The 20,761-nt window shown below is 46.7% G+C and overlaps 1 protein-coding gene across 3 annotated transcripts in view; it reads right to left on the bottom strand.

Moving 5' to 3' along the window:
• The window catches only part of GPRIN3 (GPRIN family member 3), a 427,889-nt gene that overhangs the window by 22,311 nt on the left and 384,817 nt on the right, over positions 1-20,761 (bottom strand). Inside the window, exon 1 of one of the 3 annotated variants that reach the window (XM_069630752.1) lies at positions 16,126-16,238. The exons of the other annotated variants lie outside the window; for them this stretch is intronic. The gene's annotated coding sequence lies outside the window, so the exon portion shown is untranslated. Of the gene's footprint in view, positions 1-16,125; positions 16,239-20,761 lie in introns of those variants that run through there. 3 annotated transcript variants of the gene reach the window in all.

Consider the following 20,761-nt stretch of genomic DNA (forward strand, 5'->3'; position numbering starts at 1 on the left):
CTTCTAAGTCTGGGAATCCCACCCCTCCATTTGAAAGTGGGATTGGGGGATCAGGACATTGTATGCAATACTCTGTCTTTTTTCATCCCATAAATATCTTAAAAAGGTTAATTTCAGCTTCACAACAAATTTTTTAGGAATCAATACAGGATGTACAGTGAACAGGACCAACACACTTAGGAGTACATTGATTTTTAATATTGTTATTCCATCTATTCGATATAGTGTGAGGGTTCCCCATCTTGGAAAGTCACACGTTATGTCCTTCCCCAAAGGGAAAGTACTGGGAAGAGGAAGATGCCTGCAGAGTACTATGAAGGCCAGGCATGTCCCTCTAACTATAGTCAGGCAAGTCCAATTGGGAGCTCCCACATGTAACCTGTCAAGTGGGTGCAGGCGTATAATAGGAGACCAAAGGAGCAACAAAGAGCGCACCAGGGAGGCCTGTGTGGGATAGTTCAGCAGGGGACCCTTCTCGTGAGGTGGTAGCCGTGGTGGCTCCGGAGAGGAAGCCAGGACGCCAGCATTTGTCCCAGAAGATCTGTGGAGCACGGGGCGAGTTAGGTACCCCTTTCGACTTCCACTGGTGTGGGAGCCTCTGTGGTCGAGAGAGAGCAGCTGGTGCTGCGGACAACGAAGAAAAGAGAGGTCGCCATCCATGGAAGAGAAGCAGAGCTGCTGGCGTGTGCAGAGAAGCACCCGGAGTGCGAGCGGGACTCGCAGTGACCCGCCACGAGCCGGCAAAGCAGGAGGGAAGCTACAGAGCCGCCAGAGAGGAACGCTGGAGACCAGTGAGTGCAGGAAAATGTCACTCGAGGCTAGACTGTCCTGGGGCTACGCATAAATCACGAAGTGCCAAATTAATCAAATTAAATAACAAACTGAATGAAAACTTGAAGCAAAGTTAAATTGCTCATATTGAATACCGAACTGAATGAAAACCTAAATCAAAGTTAAATTACGCACATTGAATACCGAACTGAATCAAGATTTGAAGCAAATCATGCATATTGAATACCGAACAGAGTGAAAGCTTTGTGGGCAAAACTATTAGCTGATGAAAGTTAAAAGGGAGAAAGCCCATTTGAAAGCAACCTACGAAATAAATGCGCATTTCTGCATGAGCATGACAGAAAGGTGGGAGATAAATAAGACCATCACAGAGTGAACTTTATGAACGGATACAGTGAGTGCAGCAAGGCCAAGGACTGGCATCAGATGTGTGACACGTTATGGCAAAGCCAAGAGCCTAATCAGGAGAAGCCATGAGAGTGTGAACCTGCACATAACGCCAAGAGGCCGACAAGGAGAACCTAAGTGGATGGGAATCTGTACACAGGGTTAACTACAGAAGAACCTGTGTGGGCTGTAGAGCCTAGGATTCCTGGTTGCGGGACCTCTGATGGGTGGACCGTGTGGTCTGACAACTGCGCTTAGACCAGGGAGCCCTAACTTGTGAAAGCCAACGACATTTTGAAACAATCCAAGAAGGAGCACTGTGAGTGAACTGTTAATACAATCCAGAAGGAGGGTCAAGCTGACCTAGACTCGTGTTGAATGTTGAAATACTGAATCAAATAGAAGTTGCTACGTTGAAGTCTTGGTGGAAGGGAACCCTGAGACTTGATGAACTGCAAATGTTGTCTTGAGGACGGAGCATCAAGACCCTTTTCTTTTGAACTGCGCTACTTTGAACTTGTCCTTGCCTTCACAACTAAAGCTAAACAATGTGTAGGGATTTCAATAATCAAAGAAATTGTTATTAGTACAGTAGTGAGCTTCTTCCAGCCCTTAGCTTCCTACTGTCAAACTGGATATTAAATTATGCCTCCTATTGTAAACAATTATATGCATATTGGCCTACGCCAAGTTGCATAAAACTGTATGCGAATAACTCTCTACGGCAAGGTCTTGACCTTAGAAATTGATGTAAGCCGCCATCTTGAATCAAACCGCCATTTTAGGTTCTCTAGCTGTGTAAAAGTCACCTTGTACATCAAAATGGTGGACGATGCCATTTCGAACAGAATCTGGTCGACATGACCTCCGTACAGCTAATGTATAACTTGCCTGCAAGCCACTTGTTAGGGTCGTGAACTGAGACCTTGTCCTTCTGTTGACCTGCATGTAAATGGATTACCTGTATCAACAGAACTGATCTATGCACATACTAATGAATAAATCAGAATTGACCTGGCAGAGACCCTAGACCAGTAATACATTCATGGAATGGTTAACCCGCGAAGGGGTTGGACAAAAGGCTGCAGAAATGTATAAAAGCCTGAATGTCCAAATGTACAGTCTCTCACCCCCGTTGAAGTTCGTTGTGTTGTACTGAGGGCCGATAGCTATCTGACCTATCATTGACTTTGTCATTGCTTGATCTTCAAATAAAGTATTTTGTATGTTCCTTTGTAACCAGTGTTTGGTGTGTTTCCTTTGGGTTTCCCGGCCTCATATTATTTTCCTCTTTTCACACTTTCCCTTCCCCAAGTTCAAGAAAGTTCCACAAATCCTTGAGGTTTCCCCTCCCCAATTGGAAAGCAATACAGTTCCACACAATCCATGAACTTCCCTTCCCAAAAAAGCTGTTGCGCAATAAATTAACATAAAGGGAAACAATACAATAAGAAGTTACCAACAGAATCCTCTCAAGTGCTAAGATTTCATTTTGATATTATAATGGGTGTTTGCTCACTATAACTGAAAAAATGACTAACTGAAATGTAATCATTTGATTTTTGATAGACAACAAGGAGTTTTTCTTTATATTTTAGCGCTCGTGACTTTGGTAGTACTGTGCTTTCTTTCTCGGTGTATAGTATGAGAAATCCCGGCGTTCACCACTTTTCCCCGAGGGGGAGCCACCGCCTTTGAGACTAGGGAGATGAGCCCTTTATGCTTAACACCCACTTGGGGACAGGGGATGCTGGATCCCTCTGGAGGTGGCGCACCCTTTGGGGATGGGAAAACCCAGAGAGGGGCACACGTCACTATCCCCAACCGCTCAGACACTAACACTTTTTTGGGATATGTGGGAGTTAAAGCATATGATAACTTATGTTGTAATGGCTGTTTCGGTTTTTGGCCTCAACCCTCCTCAGTCCTCTTGAAAAACAGCTGAGAGTTAAATGGATCGGCCTCTTAGAGGCACGTCAGAAAAACAACCGCTCAGAGGAGGGGCTCTGAAAAGCCAGATAGTGTAATTGCGCCAGAATACTAATAGGAGGTGTGGTCGGTCAAGAACCCCAGAGGCAGCGTCTCAAAGCACGCTACGGGCTGCTGGACCCACTGGAGGAACAACCGGAAGACTTCAGGTCCAGGGAATGGAGGCAAAGGAACCTCAGAGTGCCAAGGCCTGAGGAGATGCAGCTTCATCCCCGAATTAAGCGAGCAGGAAAGGAAAGCCGACAGCAGGCGGCACAGAACCTGGCAGATGTCCTGTGGCAGACCAAGTCCACCGTCCCTTCGAGCCGCCCCGATCAAGAGACACAGGTATGTGGTGGCACCAGGGAACTGGGAGGTGGGTAGAGACACAAAGAAGAGGAAGCAGAACCCCAGAGTGGGGTGAGAGAAAGAGGGCGACCCCAGAGTTGGTTGAGAGAAAGCAAATTGTAGACCATGGGCCCATGGCGCTCGCCTAGTAGGGCCTGCATGCTGTCCCTACAAATAAAGACACAGATACCAGGGTAATCAAAGCACTTTTCTTTTGTTGTTTATTTTCTTTTATTGAATTACAAACCACAGTGCAATACAACCAAAACAGTGGCAAAGAAAGTGTGAGGCAACAGATCCATAAAGACAAACATTAAGAGAGCTTCCATGTATTCTGAGCCACTTGAAACCCCGATCCTTCTCCCACCCGCAACGTTCCCTCCCCCTAGAATGTAATCACTCTGTAAAGAGTATGTTCATGTTGGAGCAACACGTGTACGTTAGGAGTAGGCGTAAGGCCATGGAAATCATAGGCTTTCCACGCCCTTCCTGACAGAGGGTAAACTGTAGTTTCGCTATGTGGGTAATATGACTGCGTCGTTTTCATCTTAGAAGTCCCGTCCAAATCCAGCTCATGCAGTAGCTCCTCAAGCCACAGCGACTGAAGTGGGGAGTAGATCACCAATTAGAAAGCAGGCATCCATGTCACGACAGCATATGTGTGAAGCTTTACCGAAATGTGCATTCATGATCATCCACAATCTACCCTTTATTGTAACATTGTCCTGCATTCCCGACGTAGCCCCCTGCACCATGCGGTGAGGCTTTGCCGGAGTGCGCATCTACACTACTGTTGCTTTCTATGCCTACTTGCATATCCAACGTAGCCCCCTGCACCATGCAATGAGACTTTGCCGGAGTGCGCATCTACACTAATGTTGCTTTCTATGCCTACTTGCATATCCAACGTAGCCCCCTGCACCATGCAATGAGACTTTGCCGGAGTGCGCATCTACACTAATGTTGCTTTCTATGCCTACTTGCATATCCAACGTAGCCCCCTGCACCATAGAGTGAGGCTTTGCCGGAGTGTGCATCTACACTAATGTTGTTTTCTATGCCTACTTGCATATCCAATGTAGCCCCCTGCACCATGCGGTGAGGCTTTGCCAGAATGCGCATCTACACTAATGTTGCTGTCTGAGCCTACTTGCATATCCAACGTAGCCCCCTGCACCATAGTGTGAGGCTTTGCCGAAGTGTGCATCTACACTAATGTTGCTGTCTATGCCTACTTGCATATCCAACGTAGCCCCCTGCACCATAGAGTGAGGCTTTTTTTGCAGTGTGCACCTACACTAATGTTGCTTTGTATGCCTTCCTGCATATCTGACGTAGCACACTGCACCATGGGGTGAAGCTTTTTTATGGCGTGTGCACTTACACAAATGTTGCTTTCTATGCCCACTTGAATATCCGACGTAGACCCCTGCACCATGGGCTGAGGCATTTCCGCAGTGTGCACCTACACTAATGTTGCTTTGTATGCCTACTTGCATATCCGACGTAGACCCCTGCACCATGCTATTCCGTAGTGTGCACCTACAGTAACGCTACTTTATATGCCTACCTGCTTATCCAACGTAGCCCCCTGCATCATGGGGTGAGGCCTTTCTGGACTGCGCCCCTGCACTAATGTTGCTTTCTATGCCTACATGCTCATCCGATGTAGCCCCCTGCACAATTGGGTGATGCTTTTCGGAGTGTGCACCTACACTAATGCTGCTTTATATGTTTACCTGCTTATCCGACGTAGCCCCCTGCACAATGGGATGATGCTTTTCTGGAGTGTGCACCTACACTAATTCTGCTTTATATGCCTACCTGCTTATCCGAGGTAGCCATCTGCACCATGGGGTGAGGCTTTTCTGGAGTGTGCACCTACACTAATATTGCTTTCTATGCCTACCTGCATACCTGACATAGCCCCTGCACCATGGGGTGAGGATTTTCTGGAGTGTGCCCCTACACTAATGTTGCTTTCTATGCCTACTTGCATATCTGACATAGCCCCCTGCACCATAGGCAGAGGCTTTTCCGGAATGTGCGTTCACGACCTACCCTAATGTTGTAATGATAAAAGTAAAAATAGCATAAAATAAAATATGCAGCAGTAGTAAATTATATAAAAGGGTCTACTACATCCCAGAATGTGTCCGCATGTGAAGCATGTGCAATTTGTCAAAAGCTGAATTTCTCTGCGAGGCATAATTTGGAAAATAATGCTGAACATTTCCTTTTGTCTGGCGGGGCCTCAGCCTTCCATTTGGAGAGAATAGCTTTGCGAGCCAAGCTTAGAATTATGTGGAGGAGTTTACAGGACATCCTATCTTCATGCCATTCCTCGTCATCCATTCCGAATAACATTAATATGGGGGTCACTGTGATAGAGGAGCCTTGTAATCTGGATGTGTGCTTTAAAAGCATAGCCCAAAAGGATTTAATTTGTGGACAAGACCATAATATGTGTTTAGAAACCTCCTGGGGAAGTCGTTGAACATTCACACTGTGGCGCCCTCTATATGTATAGCGCTGACAGCGTGATGTGCCTTTAAGATCGCCAGCTTATGTTGAAAAGTTGAGGAGCCGTAACGTGATGATCTGAGGGTGCTCCCATTTGTTTGGTTTCGGGATAGGGGCTCTCTGAACTCTTTCTATGGTGTAACATTCTAGGGTCAGTGATGTAAAGATTATTCTGGAAGTATCCATTCAGGAAACTCCCCATATCTGTGCCCTCTGCGTTTTCTGGAATACCGACGAGCCAGAGGTTATTTCGCCTAAATCTATTTTCTTGGTCCTCAGCCTTAGCACCAAGTTGCTGCACATATTTGATAATTACGCCTACATCTGCTGAGAGAGTTTTGTTATTGTCATTCAGTGCGCTTATGCATTGCTCATTTTTCATTGTACGTTCTGCCTGTGCGTTAAGACAACCATTAATGGGCCTCATTACACATAGTGCGGTAAACCATGGTGCTTTTAGCACCATGGTTCAGGCCGGTAATTTACTGGTACCACCTTGGAGGAAAGGGGAATTACTGCCCTATTCCAAGGTTAGGAAGGCGGTAATTCCGCCTTCCTCCATTGCCCTTCCCCATTCCCATTTTTGCCCCATAGGGCAAAATGAGAATGGGGAAGGTGCTAATTACGGTACCGCAAATTGCGGTACCGTAATTAGCACCCTGGTCCCTTTGCGGGTTGGTTTTTAACGCCTGCTAAAAAGCAGGCATTAAAGTACCAACCCGCAAAGGGACCTCGTAATCAGGCGGTAAGGGTTTTCCGGTACCAGTGCCCTTACCGGTACCAGTAAACCCTTACCGCCTACCGTGTAATGAGGCCCATCTTTTAATTCCTTCACAATATCCTGGACCGTATTGTGTGTCTCTTATGTGCATTGTCCAGTGCTCTGGAAATGATTTGGAAGTCAGAGTATTTTACTCCCTATTTTTTAAAGTTGGGCGTAAAATGATTTGGTATTTTACTGCTGTTTTGGTTTTGTTTCAAAAAAATCACATAGAACTGTATATTATATGTATATAGTTAAGTAATGTTAAATAGGATGCTATGTAGGGAAAAGGGGCTTAAAAGGGATTTCTAAGTAGAATGTTAAGTAGGTGTAGGACATTAAGTAGAAAAAGGGGGTAGAAAGTTGGTACCCTGGCGTGAGGTAGCGGGATAGTGTGGCCGCTTGCCTGAGGCCACCTAGCGAGATGGGACCACCAACAAGGACCGTCCGCTCGCTTCCCACTCCATGTGGGTGCTACCTTACTGTAGGTAAGTGGTCTGTTGTGCCAGGCTCACCCTAAGGATCCCTGAGTCCCCCTCCAGGGAAGGGTGTGCTGATGTAGCAGGTCCCCATTTAGTCGGTGTTCACGACAGGTGAATCCTAGGGTAGAAAGAGGGATTTCATGCTGGGGTTAAGTAGGAATTTTATTAATCAACAAGACCACTGATCAAAGCTGATGGATGACACACCTACTACTTCTATTAGATTCAGCCACTGTTAGCCTTTCCGTATATGGTTGGGAACAGCACCAGCAGAAACAATTTCCAATGCTTTGAGGACTCTTGTTTTCCCCGAGCCCGGTGAAAACAGAAACGTGTAGCTCAAAGTTGGGATCGTGACAATGTGATAAGTGGAGCATCAAGTGGGGTTCAAACAAGATCGGTGAGGTGTTTCCAAATGTAGACTTCGTCCAACGATGTGCCCACCAGCTGAATGTAATCATGGAGCAGGCTGTATCCCTGGCCTCCCCAATGTGAGCCTTCTCTGGGGACCTCAATGTCCTGACAACTTTTCTTTCCTCTGTCCCTAAAAAGAAGGAAGTCTGTGCAGGGAACAGTGGTAAGAAGACTTCCGAGGGGGATCCAGCTCACTGGAACTTAAAAATGTGTGCAATTAGTATTGTGTGCTTTTACACAGAAGATCAAATACAAGGATGTTTAATAATGTGAACATATTGGTTCAAGCTCAGAGGATTTATCCAAACCCTGGTAGACCAGAGGTTCCTCTACTACTTCTTCGGTTATGATCTAATGCCCTATGTCAACATTTTATAAAATTCTCTAAAAGAAGGGACACATTGACGATGCATCTATGTACAGAGACTGTGGACTTTGCCAGTGACATTAGCAAGGTGAAGGGAATCTACAATTTATAGTCCTGACTGCCAAAGGAGTATTTCTTTTGTAACCCAAGGTGTACTGTCAATTGGAGAACTCAAATCAAGAGGCATAGGAATTATGTGTGATCCAATTATTCTGAAGAACATAGTGTGCCTGGTGTTCACAGAACATTTAGTGAATGGTAATTTGATACCGGAAGACCCCCACAAATATATGCGGCAAACTCATCCATTAAAAAAAAATATACTATGAATTCTACTGAGATTAAATAAATTCGACAATCTCGCATAGAACTAGCCTGAATTGCAGCATGGTAGGCGTACGCTTTCTTTCTTTGGATTGCCCACTGAAAACAATATATAGGACACTGGGCCTCATTACGAGTGTGGCGGTAAGGGGTTAACGGCTCCGGTAAGGATGCCGGTGCCGTTAACCCCCTATCGCCGCATTCCGAGACTCCTTAGCGGGTCCCACTAAGGCTGGCTGGTTTTACCAGCGGTCCTTAGCGGGATCTGCTAAGGGACCAGGGAGCTAATTACGGGCCCGCTATTTGCGGGCCCGTAATTAGCTCTTTCCCCATTCCCATTGAGCCCTATGGGGGCTCGAATGGGAATGGGGAATGGTTTTCAGAATGGGGACTTATCGGGTCCTCCAAGGTTGGAATGACCCGGGAAGTCCCTATTCCGACAACCCGGACATGAGGTTGGAGGCAGCATGGCTACATCCAAACTCGTAATGAGGCCCACTGACTCAGTACGTTTATTGAAAATGCTCCTCACAGCCGCCATGTCAACAACAGAGTCTGAGCAGTTTTTCCCCCACCTGGCGATGATTGCGGCTATGTGGTCACGGGGCAGGATTGGCGTGACGCTATTGGGACTTTCAGTGAGGAAACAGCTGTGGCTGGTAGCTGCGCTGATTTGTTGGCAGTAGTCACACCCTCATCACATGGAGAGCCCGCGTGTTTTACCTTGGGGGCAAGGTGACGGGTTGTAGTGATGACTGGTGAATTTTAAAGTTGAATGGCCAAACATGTTGATTCTGAGCTAACGCATGTGAGCGAGCAAAAGGAGTGAGCCTGACTGTTTCAAGGGCAAATTGAGGGTTTATTCCCTACATGAGCATTTTTTTAAATGATGTGTGAAAATGGGGATTGATGCTGCAGAATGTTCGGGAAACGCTGTGTAAAAACACAAACTATTCCAATACTTCGGATGCTACACCGCCCACAGCGCACTAGACTAAGTCATGCATGTGCCCATCACTATTACATGATGTCTCCCAATAGGTGGGTGCATATTTGTGCCATCTCACTCAGGCAAGTAGTACAGTGCTACTGACTTTGCATATGGTGATTAATGCACATTCATGTGCTGGAGAGTTTAAAATATAATCAAAGGGGCAATGGTGCCAGCATATGCCAGTCTACCACTAAGTATATCTGGGCGTTGCTCAAACAATCCGTTGAGTTGCTAATGTGCCAACTCCCAGGGGTGATGAATAAATACACCACGTGACTCCCACATTTCAGTCCAATGAGCCAGCTTTTCAGTTCCAAAATTGGCATGGAGTGTTTACATTGCCAAACCATTTTCTCTCTGACGCAGAGCAGCTAATCAGATTTTCTTAATGTCATTCCAGTTCAAACTGTGATGGCATGCTAGGTTCATCCCAGTTAAGCATAGTCATGCTGACGTCCACACTGCGCTGGCCCCAGTTAGCACACTATCCTGCTGGTTTCTATATTTCACCCAGAAAATTGTGATACCACGCCAGGGCCAGCCAAGGAACACACATTGACAGTCTTGCCCTACCGATTAAACACATCCGCTTCTTTTCTACAGCAATTTGCCAACAGCCACCGCGGCAACGAAAGCCTAGGATCATATATAGATAACATTAAATGATGCATTTTAAAACGACTATTTAATATTAGCACTGGTGGAGTTATCCCAAAAACTCATAGACCGATTTACTTGTTAAAAAGTGCAACGGCGGAGTTTACAAAAGGTTTCAAAATACAGGTTTTTATGTTGTTTCGTTGAGATAAATTTGAAAGTGGTAAATGTGATCGACCTAGAAATGATTGCTGCATTTGGCTCTTTTTTCTTTTAATGGACGGCGGGCATGCCTTTTCCCCGTTCTACAAACTCTTCCTGCCCGCACTCCCCTCTACAAATAAATAAATAAATAAATATCTGTATGTGACAAGCATCTCAGTGCAAAGCCTCTCCTTTTTCACCCGCTGGAATCAAATAAAAATAAAAAAAAATCCTGTGGCATTCTGGTTTTATTTCCTTGGGAATCCGTGAGTGCGCCCAATGACACGATGTGTCATTTGTTTTTCTTGGAAGGCAGGAGGGGTTGGTTAGGTGTCAGTCGTATGTGCAATCCAGTTGAAGCTCTGTATGACAGAGCAGCCCCTTTACAAGATCAGTGATAGAACAGTCATGAACATATCAGGCATTTGCCTTAGAGATCTGAAAGAGGGCAGATACAACCTGTTAGGCCTGTGACCCGTGGAGCCCGGTGCGGTAACTTTGTGCCAAATTCCCTATAAGGATTGTGTTACATCCCAATCAAGAGGAACGGGTGGGGTTTGACTAGGGACAAGGGCCATGGAAAGCTTTTGGCAGATGGGGCTGGGTTGGAGGGAGTTTGACAACAATGTATTGCCTTAGATAGAGTTTAAAATCATTGCCTTTGATAGAGTTTAAAATCAATACATTGATTCACAAATGTTTGTTTGCTGATACTCCTGTATACTTGAAAATATGTATCACTGTCCAGAATTCTGTTAGGACTACCAGATCTAGAGACTCTAAGAGATTGATTTGTCCTAAATCTATACGAGCCAAAGGGAAGGAGAGGTCCTACCCTGTGAGGGCTGCTGTAGCTTGGAACAAATTACCGATAAACCTCTGCTGCGAAGAAAATCTTCCCGCTTTCAAAAAAGCACTGAAAACACTTTTATGTTCTTAAGCCTCCTAATGCACCGTTTATTCCCTTCTCCTTTCTAATCTCTTTTTTTCGATCTGCCCTCTCCGCGCCCTGATGCCTACGGGCTGCGGCGCATAAGAAACAGACAATAACAATAATAACAATTAGAGAGGCTGGTGGGGCTGGTGCAGTGCCAGTTGAATGTCTGTGAATGGCTTTGGAAACAAATGATGGCCTGGAAAGTGTCTGGTCTGGATGGTGTGATCCCTGTATCTCTGGATGCTGTGATCCCTGGACAGTGTCAGGTCTGGATGATGTGATCCCTGTATCTCTGTGATAGACAGTGTCAGGTCTGGATGGTTGATCCCTGTATCTCTGTGATGGACAGTGTCAGGTCTGGATGGTTGATCCTTGTATCTCTGTGATGGACAGTGTCAGGTCTGGATGGTGTGATCCCTGTATCTCTGTGATGGACAGTGTCAGGTCTGGATGCTGTGATCCCTGTATCTCTGTGATGGACAGTGTCAGGTCTGGATGGTGTGATCCCTGTATCTCTGTGATGGACAGTGGCAGGTCTGGATGCTGTGATCCCTGTATCTCTGTGATGGACAGTGTCAGGTCTGGATGGTTGATCCCTGTATCTCTGTGATGGACAGTGTCAGGTCTGGATGCTGTGATCCCTGTATCTCTGTGATGGACAGTGTCAGGTCTGGATGGTGTGATCCCTGTATCTCTATGATGGACAGTGTCAGGTCTGGATGGTTGATCCCTGTATCTCTGTGATGGACAGTGTCAGGTCTGGATGGTGTGATCCCTGTATCTCTGGATGCTGTGATCCCTGGACAGTGTCAGGTCTGGATGCTGTGATCCCTGTATCTCTGTGATAGACAGTGTCAGGTCTGGATGGTTGATCCCTGTATCTCTGTGATGGACAGTGTCAGGTCTGGATGGTGTGATCCCTGTATCTCTGTGATGGACAGTGGCAGGTCTGGATGCTGTGATCCCTGTATCTCTGTGATGGACAGTGTCAGGTCTGGATGGTGTGATCCCTGTATCTCTGTGATGGACAGTGGCAGGTCTGGATGCTGTGATCCCTGTATCTCTGTGATGGACAGTGTCAGGTCTGGATGGTTGATCCCTGTATCTCTGTGATGGACAGTGTCAGGTCTGGATGCTGTGATCCCTGTATCTCTGTGATGGACAGTGTCAGGTCTGGATGGTTGATCCCTGTATCTCTGTGAAGGACAGTGTCAGGTCTGGATGGCGTGATCCCTGTATCTCTATGATGGACAGTGTCAGGTCTGGATGCTGTGATCTCTGTATCTCTGTGATGGACAGTGTCAGGTCTGGATGCTGTGATCCCTGTATCTCTGTGATGGACAGTGTCAGGTCTGGATGGTTGATCCCTGTATCTCTGTGATGGACAGTGTCAGGTCTGGATGCTGTGATCTCTGTATCTCTGTGATGGACAGTGTCAGGTCTGGATGCTGTGATCTCTGTATCTCTGTGATGGACAGTGTCAGGTCTGGATGCTGTGATCCCTGTATCTCTGTGATGGACAGTGTCAGGTCTGGATGGTTGATCCCTGTATCTCTGTGATGGACAGTGTCAGGTCTGGATGGTTGATCCTTGTATCTCTGTGATGGACAGTGTCAGGTCTGGATGGTGTGATCCCTGTATCTCTGTGATGGACAGTGTCAGGTCTGGATGCTGTGATCCCTGTATCTCTGTGATGGACAGTGTCAGGTCTGGATGGTGTGATCCCTGTATCTCTGTGATGGACAGTGGCAGGTCTGGATGCTGTGATCCCTGTATCTCTGTGATGGACAGTGTCAGGTCTGGATGGTTGATCCCTGTATCTCTGTGATGGACAGTGTCAGGTCTGGATGGTTGATCCCTGTATCTCTGTGAAGGACAGTGTCAGGTCTGGATGGCGTGATCCCTGTATCTCTATGATGGACAGTGTCAGGTCTGGATGCTGTGATCCCTTTATATCTGTGAGTGAAAAAGGGGAAGGTCTGTTAGTCCTGTCGAAAAAACGACTTCACACTTGTTAAGTGAAAAAAAATGTTTATCGGGTCCCTAATCAATATTTATGCGGTCTGAACCTTTTCATAGCACATTTCCAATTGGAGAAGCATCACAGTATCACAATAGGGACTGTTGAGCTCTGATACACACACGCAATGCTCTCTGTACCTTTACCACAGCATCTGATGACACCAAGCAAGGCAGAACCACGTGCCTGGCATTGCTGTTGATGTTCTTGCCCAGACGAGACCGGCTTGCCCTTTGGGGCCGGTCTGTCCTTTGAGGTGGGGTGGGGGAGTGTGATATGCAAATAGCTGTACCTCCCCGGTATGTCACCGGCCGCTTAGACGTCCCACAGAACACGCTGTTAGACCTGGTGTGTGCTCAGCAGCAGATGGTCTCTCCCACTGACGAGCAACAAGGCAGAAACACACGGAGGGACACCCACAGGCACACACACCAACGAGTGAGACATGCAGAATGGCATGCAGTGCCGCGTAGGGCGCACATGTGACGTTCAGATAGTGGTAGGCATGGCTTTAAGTGGGCTGGTGAAATCTTGTTTTGAGACGGAGCCCTGCCAGAGCCCACTAATCTCCCGTGGCAGCCCCGGCCACTACACGAAAAGGCTTTTTTTCTATAGCCTGAAGCTATCGCTCGTGTGCGTGAGCTTCAGAAAAAAATGCCTTTCGCTTTCAGCCACAATGGTGGCGCCGCACCTGCGAGGCATCCCTTTAAGCAAGAGATGCCCGTGGACTGGCGCCACCATTATGGAGAAAACGTGAGGCCGCTGGAAGCATACCTGCCTAACCTCTGGAATTTTTCTAGAGACTCCGGAATTTCAAGCATTTCTCCAGGTCTCCGGAAATGTTGCTTGAATCTCAGGAATTTTGAGATTCTTTCTGGGTCCCGTCATATTCTCCACCTGATTGGCTGCCGCCGGGAGCCAATCAGGTGGAGAATATGACGGACCCGGAAACGGCGTGAAACGTTCGTGCCCACTGCCTGCACCACTATAATAATAGTGCTTTCAATCCATATAATTGGATTGAAAACACTATTATTACGGCGGCAGTGCCACGTTCATTTTGCTTACCAAAGCACTGAAAATAATTAATTCAATGCTATAGTAAGCACACTGAAGCCGGCCCCGCAGCCGAAATAATGCTGCTTTCAATGCAATGACATGGATTGAAAGCGCTATTATTTTGGCGGCGGCGCCGCCTTCATTTTTCTTACTATAGCATTGAATGAATTATTTTCAATGCTATAGTAAGCAAACTGAAGGCTACAACAACCAAGTTTACCTTTTTGACAGGTGGGCGGGGCGTGTGGGCGGAGCCTTGTGAACATGGGCGGAGTCTTGTGTGGCTGTGGGCGGGGCATAAATCTCAGGAATTTTGATTTTCAAATGTAGGCAGGTATGGCTGGAAGCAGAGGCCTCGTTTTATAAGTCCTGAAGCTCCCGCGCATTCGGCCTCTGCTTCCAGAGGCCTCACCCTTTCAACCTTAATGGTGACGTTGCCCCTCCCCAGCTGGCGAAGGGCAGCACCACTATTAAGGCTGAATAGGCGAGGCGCTGTCCCCTGCCAGGCAAGCCTACAGAAAATAAACGCAGAGATCAGTACCCTCTCCCCCATGGAGAGAGGGTGCTGATCTCTACAAAAGGCTGCCTGGCAGGGGGGCCTGTAGCCCATTGAGCCGGGTCCCCCGCCTTTAGGCCACGCCCCCTTGATGAGCCCCACGCTCATTTTGTAGTGCCACTTAAGGCACTGGTGGTAGGTATACTCAGTGACAGGCCCACTCACACAAGGTGCCAGCCATGCACACAGAAAAAGAGACACAATGCAAGCGATTCTCACACACACATCCCCATTGACTTATACAGAACGCATATTTATGACAGTAATAGCACAAACAAACTTACACCACTGACACAGAGCCATTTAGCGACAGGGGCGCGCGCGCGCACACACGCATGCAAAGCTGACGTCTCAAAATAATGTCACATATTTTTATAGTGCAACGTGATGGAGCCCTTCCTCTGCAATAAAATGGGGTTTCATTGCCCAGCTTAATTGTTTTCATTTCATCAACCTGGCAAGAATAAACGCATGATTTGGACCTGCCGGTATTTGAGGCTAACCCTGAGTTTCTTTTTGTAAGTGTAGGTGCTAAACCATCTCTGTCTTCTTCTCGAGAACTACGTTCTTGTTTAGTTACAGTATTTCCATAAAATAAATACACGCTATCGGGGATTGTGCAGCGCTGCGTTTCCGGTGGTGCTGTGACGAAGATGGCCTGCATAATCCTGATGGACCCCTCCATATTCTCTAGAGTGACCAGATTTCCAAAACGAAAAACCGGGACGACCAACAACATAAAAGAGGGACTACACCATCACAGCCCACCAATTACCGGCCCTCCCCCAACAAGCCCCCACAACCACCACCCAATTATGTTTCGAGCACTTCTCCTTTCTGTAAACTGTATATGATCTCATTTGTGCAGTTTTGTCTATGAATATTGTCATGTTAATTCAAAACAGGCATTTGCTCTACTGGATATAACATGGCTTGCTGTACCCTCATTTTCAGATCAGTTCCGGTGGCACAGTCAGTAAGTGTTGTGCCTTGTACCTGATAGGTTGGGGGTTCGCGCCACTGCTCCAACTTCAAAATTCTAAAAGCGTTGTGAGAAAAAATTACAATTTTTAAATGCCGTAGCCACTGAACCGTGCAAACCCCGGACGGGGTTTCTAAAATGTAAAAACTACCGGGACCCCGGGACGGAGGGTGATTTCCCCGGACTGTCCCGGGAAAACCGGGACGTCTGGTCACCCTAATATTCTCTCACTCTTACAAATAAACAGCCCCCCCAGATCTTTGGAAAAACCTAGAAAATGCAGTGACGTCAAATGAGTGATCAAGTCCCCGATATCGTCACGTGAGCAGCAGGAGAGGTCGGAGACACGCAGTGATCTCTAATGGATTGGGTAATCTAGCAGCCCAAGGGGAGTATGTGGCAACCTACCTGTGCAACACAGTCCTCCAGTGATCGCCGGCGGCCTCGACTGCACTTTCTGCTGGCCCCACTGGCTGGCAGAGCGTCGGCGGCCCTACTGGGCACCGAACCGCGGGAGTGGAGAGATCGGTGAGGTAAGGTGCCGCACGTGAAGTGGCAGGTAGGTCAGCGGAGTCCCGCTAGGCCATGATATAACTACGCCCGATTCGCAGAGAGTTCACAGATCCAGCTGCAAATACTGCACTCACTGGCGAATTGAGGCCAGCGTCGTGGAAGGCAGGGCCGTTTCCTGACTGACATGGACGCTGCACGCGGGCACTGTAGTTCCACTCTGAATGATTCATGTAATATGCAGCAGTGGTTAGACCAGTCTCTGATGACTGGTCATGAATCGTGCCTCCTGAAGTTTAGTGACTGTGATATACACAAGCCAGGGCAATTCCAGAACCAGGAAAATGACCGTGTACGTTCTGCTGTACACACGTTTAGAAAATTAATGCATTGCCAAGCAGACTGGCCGAATGTGACGAATCAACTTCCGGCGCACCAGTGGTCCAGAGGTGAATATCAGTTTCTAAACCATCAATCATCCCCACACATCTAGTACACCATAAGGGATCCGAACTGATTGCAAACCCAAGCAAATTATAAACCTACTTGTCCAATTTTGGTAATGCGGACGGAACGGCAGGCTTATCTCCCAAAGGTCGTGGATCGTTGGTTAGTTGCAACACAGCAGCGAGCATAGGTATGGTTCCTCTCACATCTGAGAGCTTGGTAAAAGATGAGGGGAAGCTTAAGGGCGATGTCCACCCATGCTTGCTGGCGCAGGGAAGGAGATGAAGGAAAGCAAGGTTCGGGTGGTGGGGGCGGGGGGGTTATGTGATGTAGCAGTGGCGATGGGAGCACGATGATCAAGATAACGAGAATTACAATAGTCGCAGGACTGGGGAGAATAGACATCCCGGTTTTGCTGGAACTGTCCCGGAATTGAGCCCCCTGTCCCGAGAGTTTTTATGTTTAAAAAGCCATCCCGGTTTTCTAGGAAGGGAGGTGACGAGCAAGGGAAAGAAGGGAATACCGCTTTAAGGGGGAAAGGAAGCAGAAAGGCACGGGTTGGAGAGAGGAAGGGGAGGAGTTAGAAGAGGAGGGCACTGTGTGGACAGAGAAATAAAGGCGAAGGTGCATTACTACCAAGTCTCCGGGTATCATTATGGAGCAATCCTCATTCCAGCCCGAAACACCCACCCCTGCTTACCTTAAATGAACAGGAGGGTGAACACTGAAACATTCCAGGTTGAGTGCACAAAGAGATTCAACCTAACAATTAAACAGTTATAAACTGTATACAAATAAGCATATTCAAATTGTGCTCTATCACTTAAGCCATCTTTTTTTCATTCGAGGCATGGACACAGCCTTTCAGGTGACAGTCACATGCATTAACTAATTGAGCCAGGGGGCTTGCTGTGAAATGTATACACACAACAAAGCCTGGGAAAACAATCGGAAAACAACAATTTTATTGTTTTTCACATGCTTATGTTCACAGCCAAATCCGCACAATATATATACAATAGCAGTGTTAGAAATCGAACTAATTTACTATGGGAGTCCATTAGAGTGGGGCTAGGGGTGAATCTTCCGAGGGCATTGGGAGTTGGTGTGTAGTTCTACTTTTATGTTTGTGCCCGTCCCTGTTTTTTTTATTTTGAAAATGTGGTCACACTAGTAGGAGCAGGGTTGCCAGACAGGATCACTGCCTGGGAACAGTCCCAACTGACGGCCATGTAAACGTTGGAACCACCATCAAATCTTGGGACCAATGTTGAGTATTACAGAGTGATTACCTGAAAATCCAAACTAGTTTGATCAATGAAAACTGCTTCAAAATTCGGTTAGGGTTGATCTCCAGAACCCCAATTTCAGTTACATCCAATGCTCATCTTGTTTGGTCACAAAACATGAGTACAAATAGACAACCCAGGATGGTCTACTACTGCCATTGCTACCACTGCTAGTGGCACTGCTAACAGTACTGCTAACACGACTGAAAACAGACAATCCAGGATGTCCTACTAGTATAGCCTCCTGCTACTACTGGTAAAAAGTCTACAGCTGTAGCTACTACTGCCATTGCTACTACTGCAACTGGCACTGCTAACAGTACTGCTAACAATACTGCTAACAAGACTGAAAACAGACAATCCAGAATGACCTGCTAGTCTCACCTCCTGCTACTACTGGTAATAAGCCTACAACTGCTGCTACAGCTGTTGCTACTACTGATATTGCTACTACTGTTACTGGCACTGCTAACGGTACTGCTAACAAGACTGAAAACAGACAATCCAGGGTGACCTGCTAGTCTCGCCTCCTGCTACTACTGGTAATAAGTCTACAGCTGTTGCTACTACTGCTAGTGCTACAACTGCTGCTTCCACTGCTAACAGTACTGCTAACAAGACTGAAAACAGACAATCCAGGATGACCTGCTAGTCTAGCCTCATGCTATCACTGGTAATAAGTCTACACCTGTTGCTACTACTGATATTGCTACTACTGCTACTGGCACTGCTAACAGTACTGCTAAGAAGACTGAAAACAGACAATCTAGGGTGACCTGCTAGTATAGCTTCCTGCTACCACTGGTAATAAGTCTGCAGCTGTTGCTACTAAGGATATTGCTACTACTACTACTGCCACTGCTAACAGTACTGCGAACAAGACTGAAAACAGACAATCCAGGATGATCTGCTAGTCTAGCCTCCTGCTACCACTGGCAATAAGTCTGCAGCTGTTGCTACTACTGATATTGCTACTACTGCTATTGGCAATGCTAACAGTACTGCTAAGAAGACTGAAAACAGACAATCCAGGGTGACCTGCTAGTCTAGCCTCCTGCTACTACTGGTAATAAGTCTAAAGCTGTTGCTACTACTGCTACTTGCACTGCTAACCGTGCTGCTAAAACAGACTGAAAACAGACAATCCAGGATATCCTACTAGTATATCCTCCTGCTACTACTGGTAATAAGTCTACAGCTGTTGCTGCTATTGCTATTGCTACTACTGCTACTTGCACTGCTAACCGTTCTGCTAAAACAGACTAAAAACAGACAATCCAGGATGACCTGCTGGTCTAGCCTCCTGCTACTACTGTTAATAAGTCTACAGCTGTTGCTACTACTGCTAGTGCTACAACTGCTGCTGGCACTGCTAACAATACTACTAACAAGACTGAAAACAGAAAATCCAGGATGACCTGCCAGTCTAGCCGCCTGCTACTACCGGTAATAAGACTGCTATTGCTACTACTTCTGTTGACACTGCCAACAATACTACTTTTACAGTCCTATTTTAAGTACTCCCAGTAATAGTGCAACACCTGTCAGTAGTAGTAACCCCTTGCTCACTATTCTTAGAGAGGCACAGATCCACCCTACTGATGTGGTCCAACAGACCGAAACACGTGTCTGGGGATGCTGTTGGTACTCTTGTTCAGAGGGGAATTGCCTAGCATTTCGGTGCTGGACTGCCCCAGGGCAGGACAAAGACTGATATGTTTGGGATACTTCTTCTCTGTGAAAGATAGTGAGCTAAAGACTCTGGGTAAGTCTCTCGTAACCAGGACTAATGTCTGGCAGAGGACCCCCCTTGTTAATTAGTTAATTAGTAGTAGTAATAGTAACAACAGCCGAAGTTCTTCTAGCTTGACCACAGGTACTAATTGTAGCAGTAGCCAATGTAATACAACTGGCATTACTAGCAGTGTTACAGGCTGTAGTGGCAAATGGAAGGATCAATGGCAATACCAGTTGTAGGAAGGACTAGGGGTAGTTCTAGCAGTAATAGAAATAGCAGCAACCATTTACTATTAGTAGTAATAGTAGTAATAATACCAGTAGTAGTACTAGTACCAGCAGCAGCAGTAGAATGAAGACAGATAGTATTAGTCTTACCAGTACCAACACTAGTTACATTAGTGGTCTTGCGATAGTCAAAATAGCATCATTAATAAAAATAAATAAATGTTTCATATAGCAGTTGCTGCTACATTTGAATTACAATGACCTATTTTATCTGGATGCTGGAACTAGCATGGAATTTAGAGATGTTTGGGCCAGACTGGCAACTGGGGCAACAGCTTTGCAGTTTGCATTAGGGCTAGTGTGGTGCTCGGGTATCTGGGTTGGGTTGGTGCCAACACTGAGGTGTATCTTGTGGCACTGTTTCTTAAGGAATAATGACCCTTGTGTCCTCGTATGAGGATAGAGCCTTTTTACGTGCTAGAGCTATACCCTCAGATACAGAACTTGAGGAATTCTGCAGGTTAAAGTGTCATACAACTTTCCTTTCAATGAAGACCAATTTGAGGAAGTTGTTGCTGCTTTCCTGTTTCATCGTGGCTGTGTCATTACATAAACTCTTCTCCCATCTGTGGGTGCCACTTACTACACAGGTGGCCTATGATGGGAGTGCGTTGCAACTCTTCCTCTCGTCACTGTGATGTCAGTTCCTACTCACCTCGTTTCCCAGGGATGCAGGACTCTACGACGTTCTTGAAGTTTTGATGTTGCTGGCCTACCCACCTCCCCCAAATAAGACCTTTTATAGTCAACAGCCGGTCCCACCCCGAACCCCA

The sequence above is a fragment of the Ambystoma mexicanum genome, chromosome 6q (assembly GCF_040938575.1).
Source record: "Ambystoma mexicanum isolate Mex_15411 chromosome 6q, UKY_AmexF1_1, whole genome shotgun sequence".
NCBI lineage: Eukaryota > Metazoa > Chordata > Amphibia > Caudata > Ambystomatidae > Ambystoma > Ambystoma mexicanum.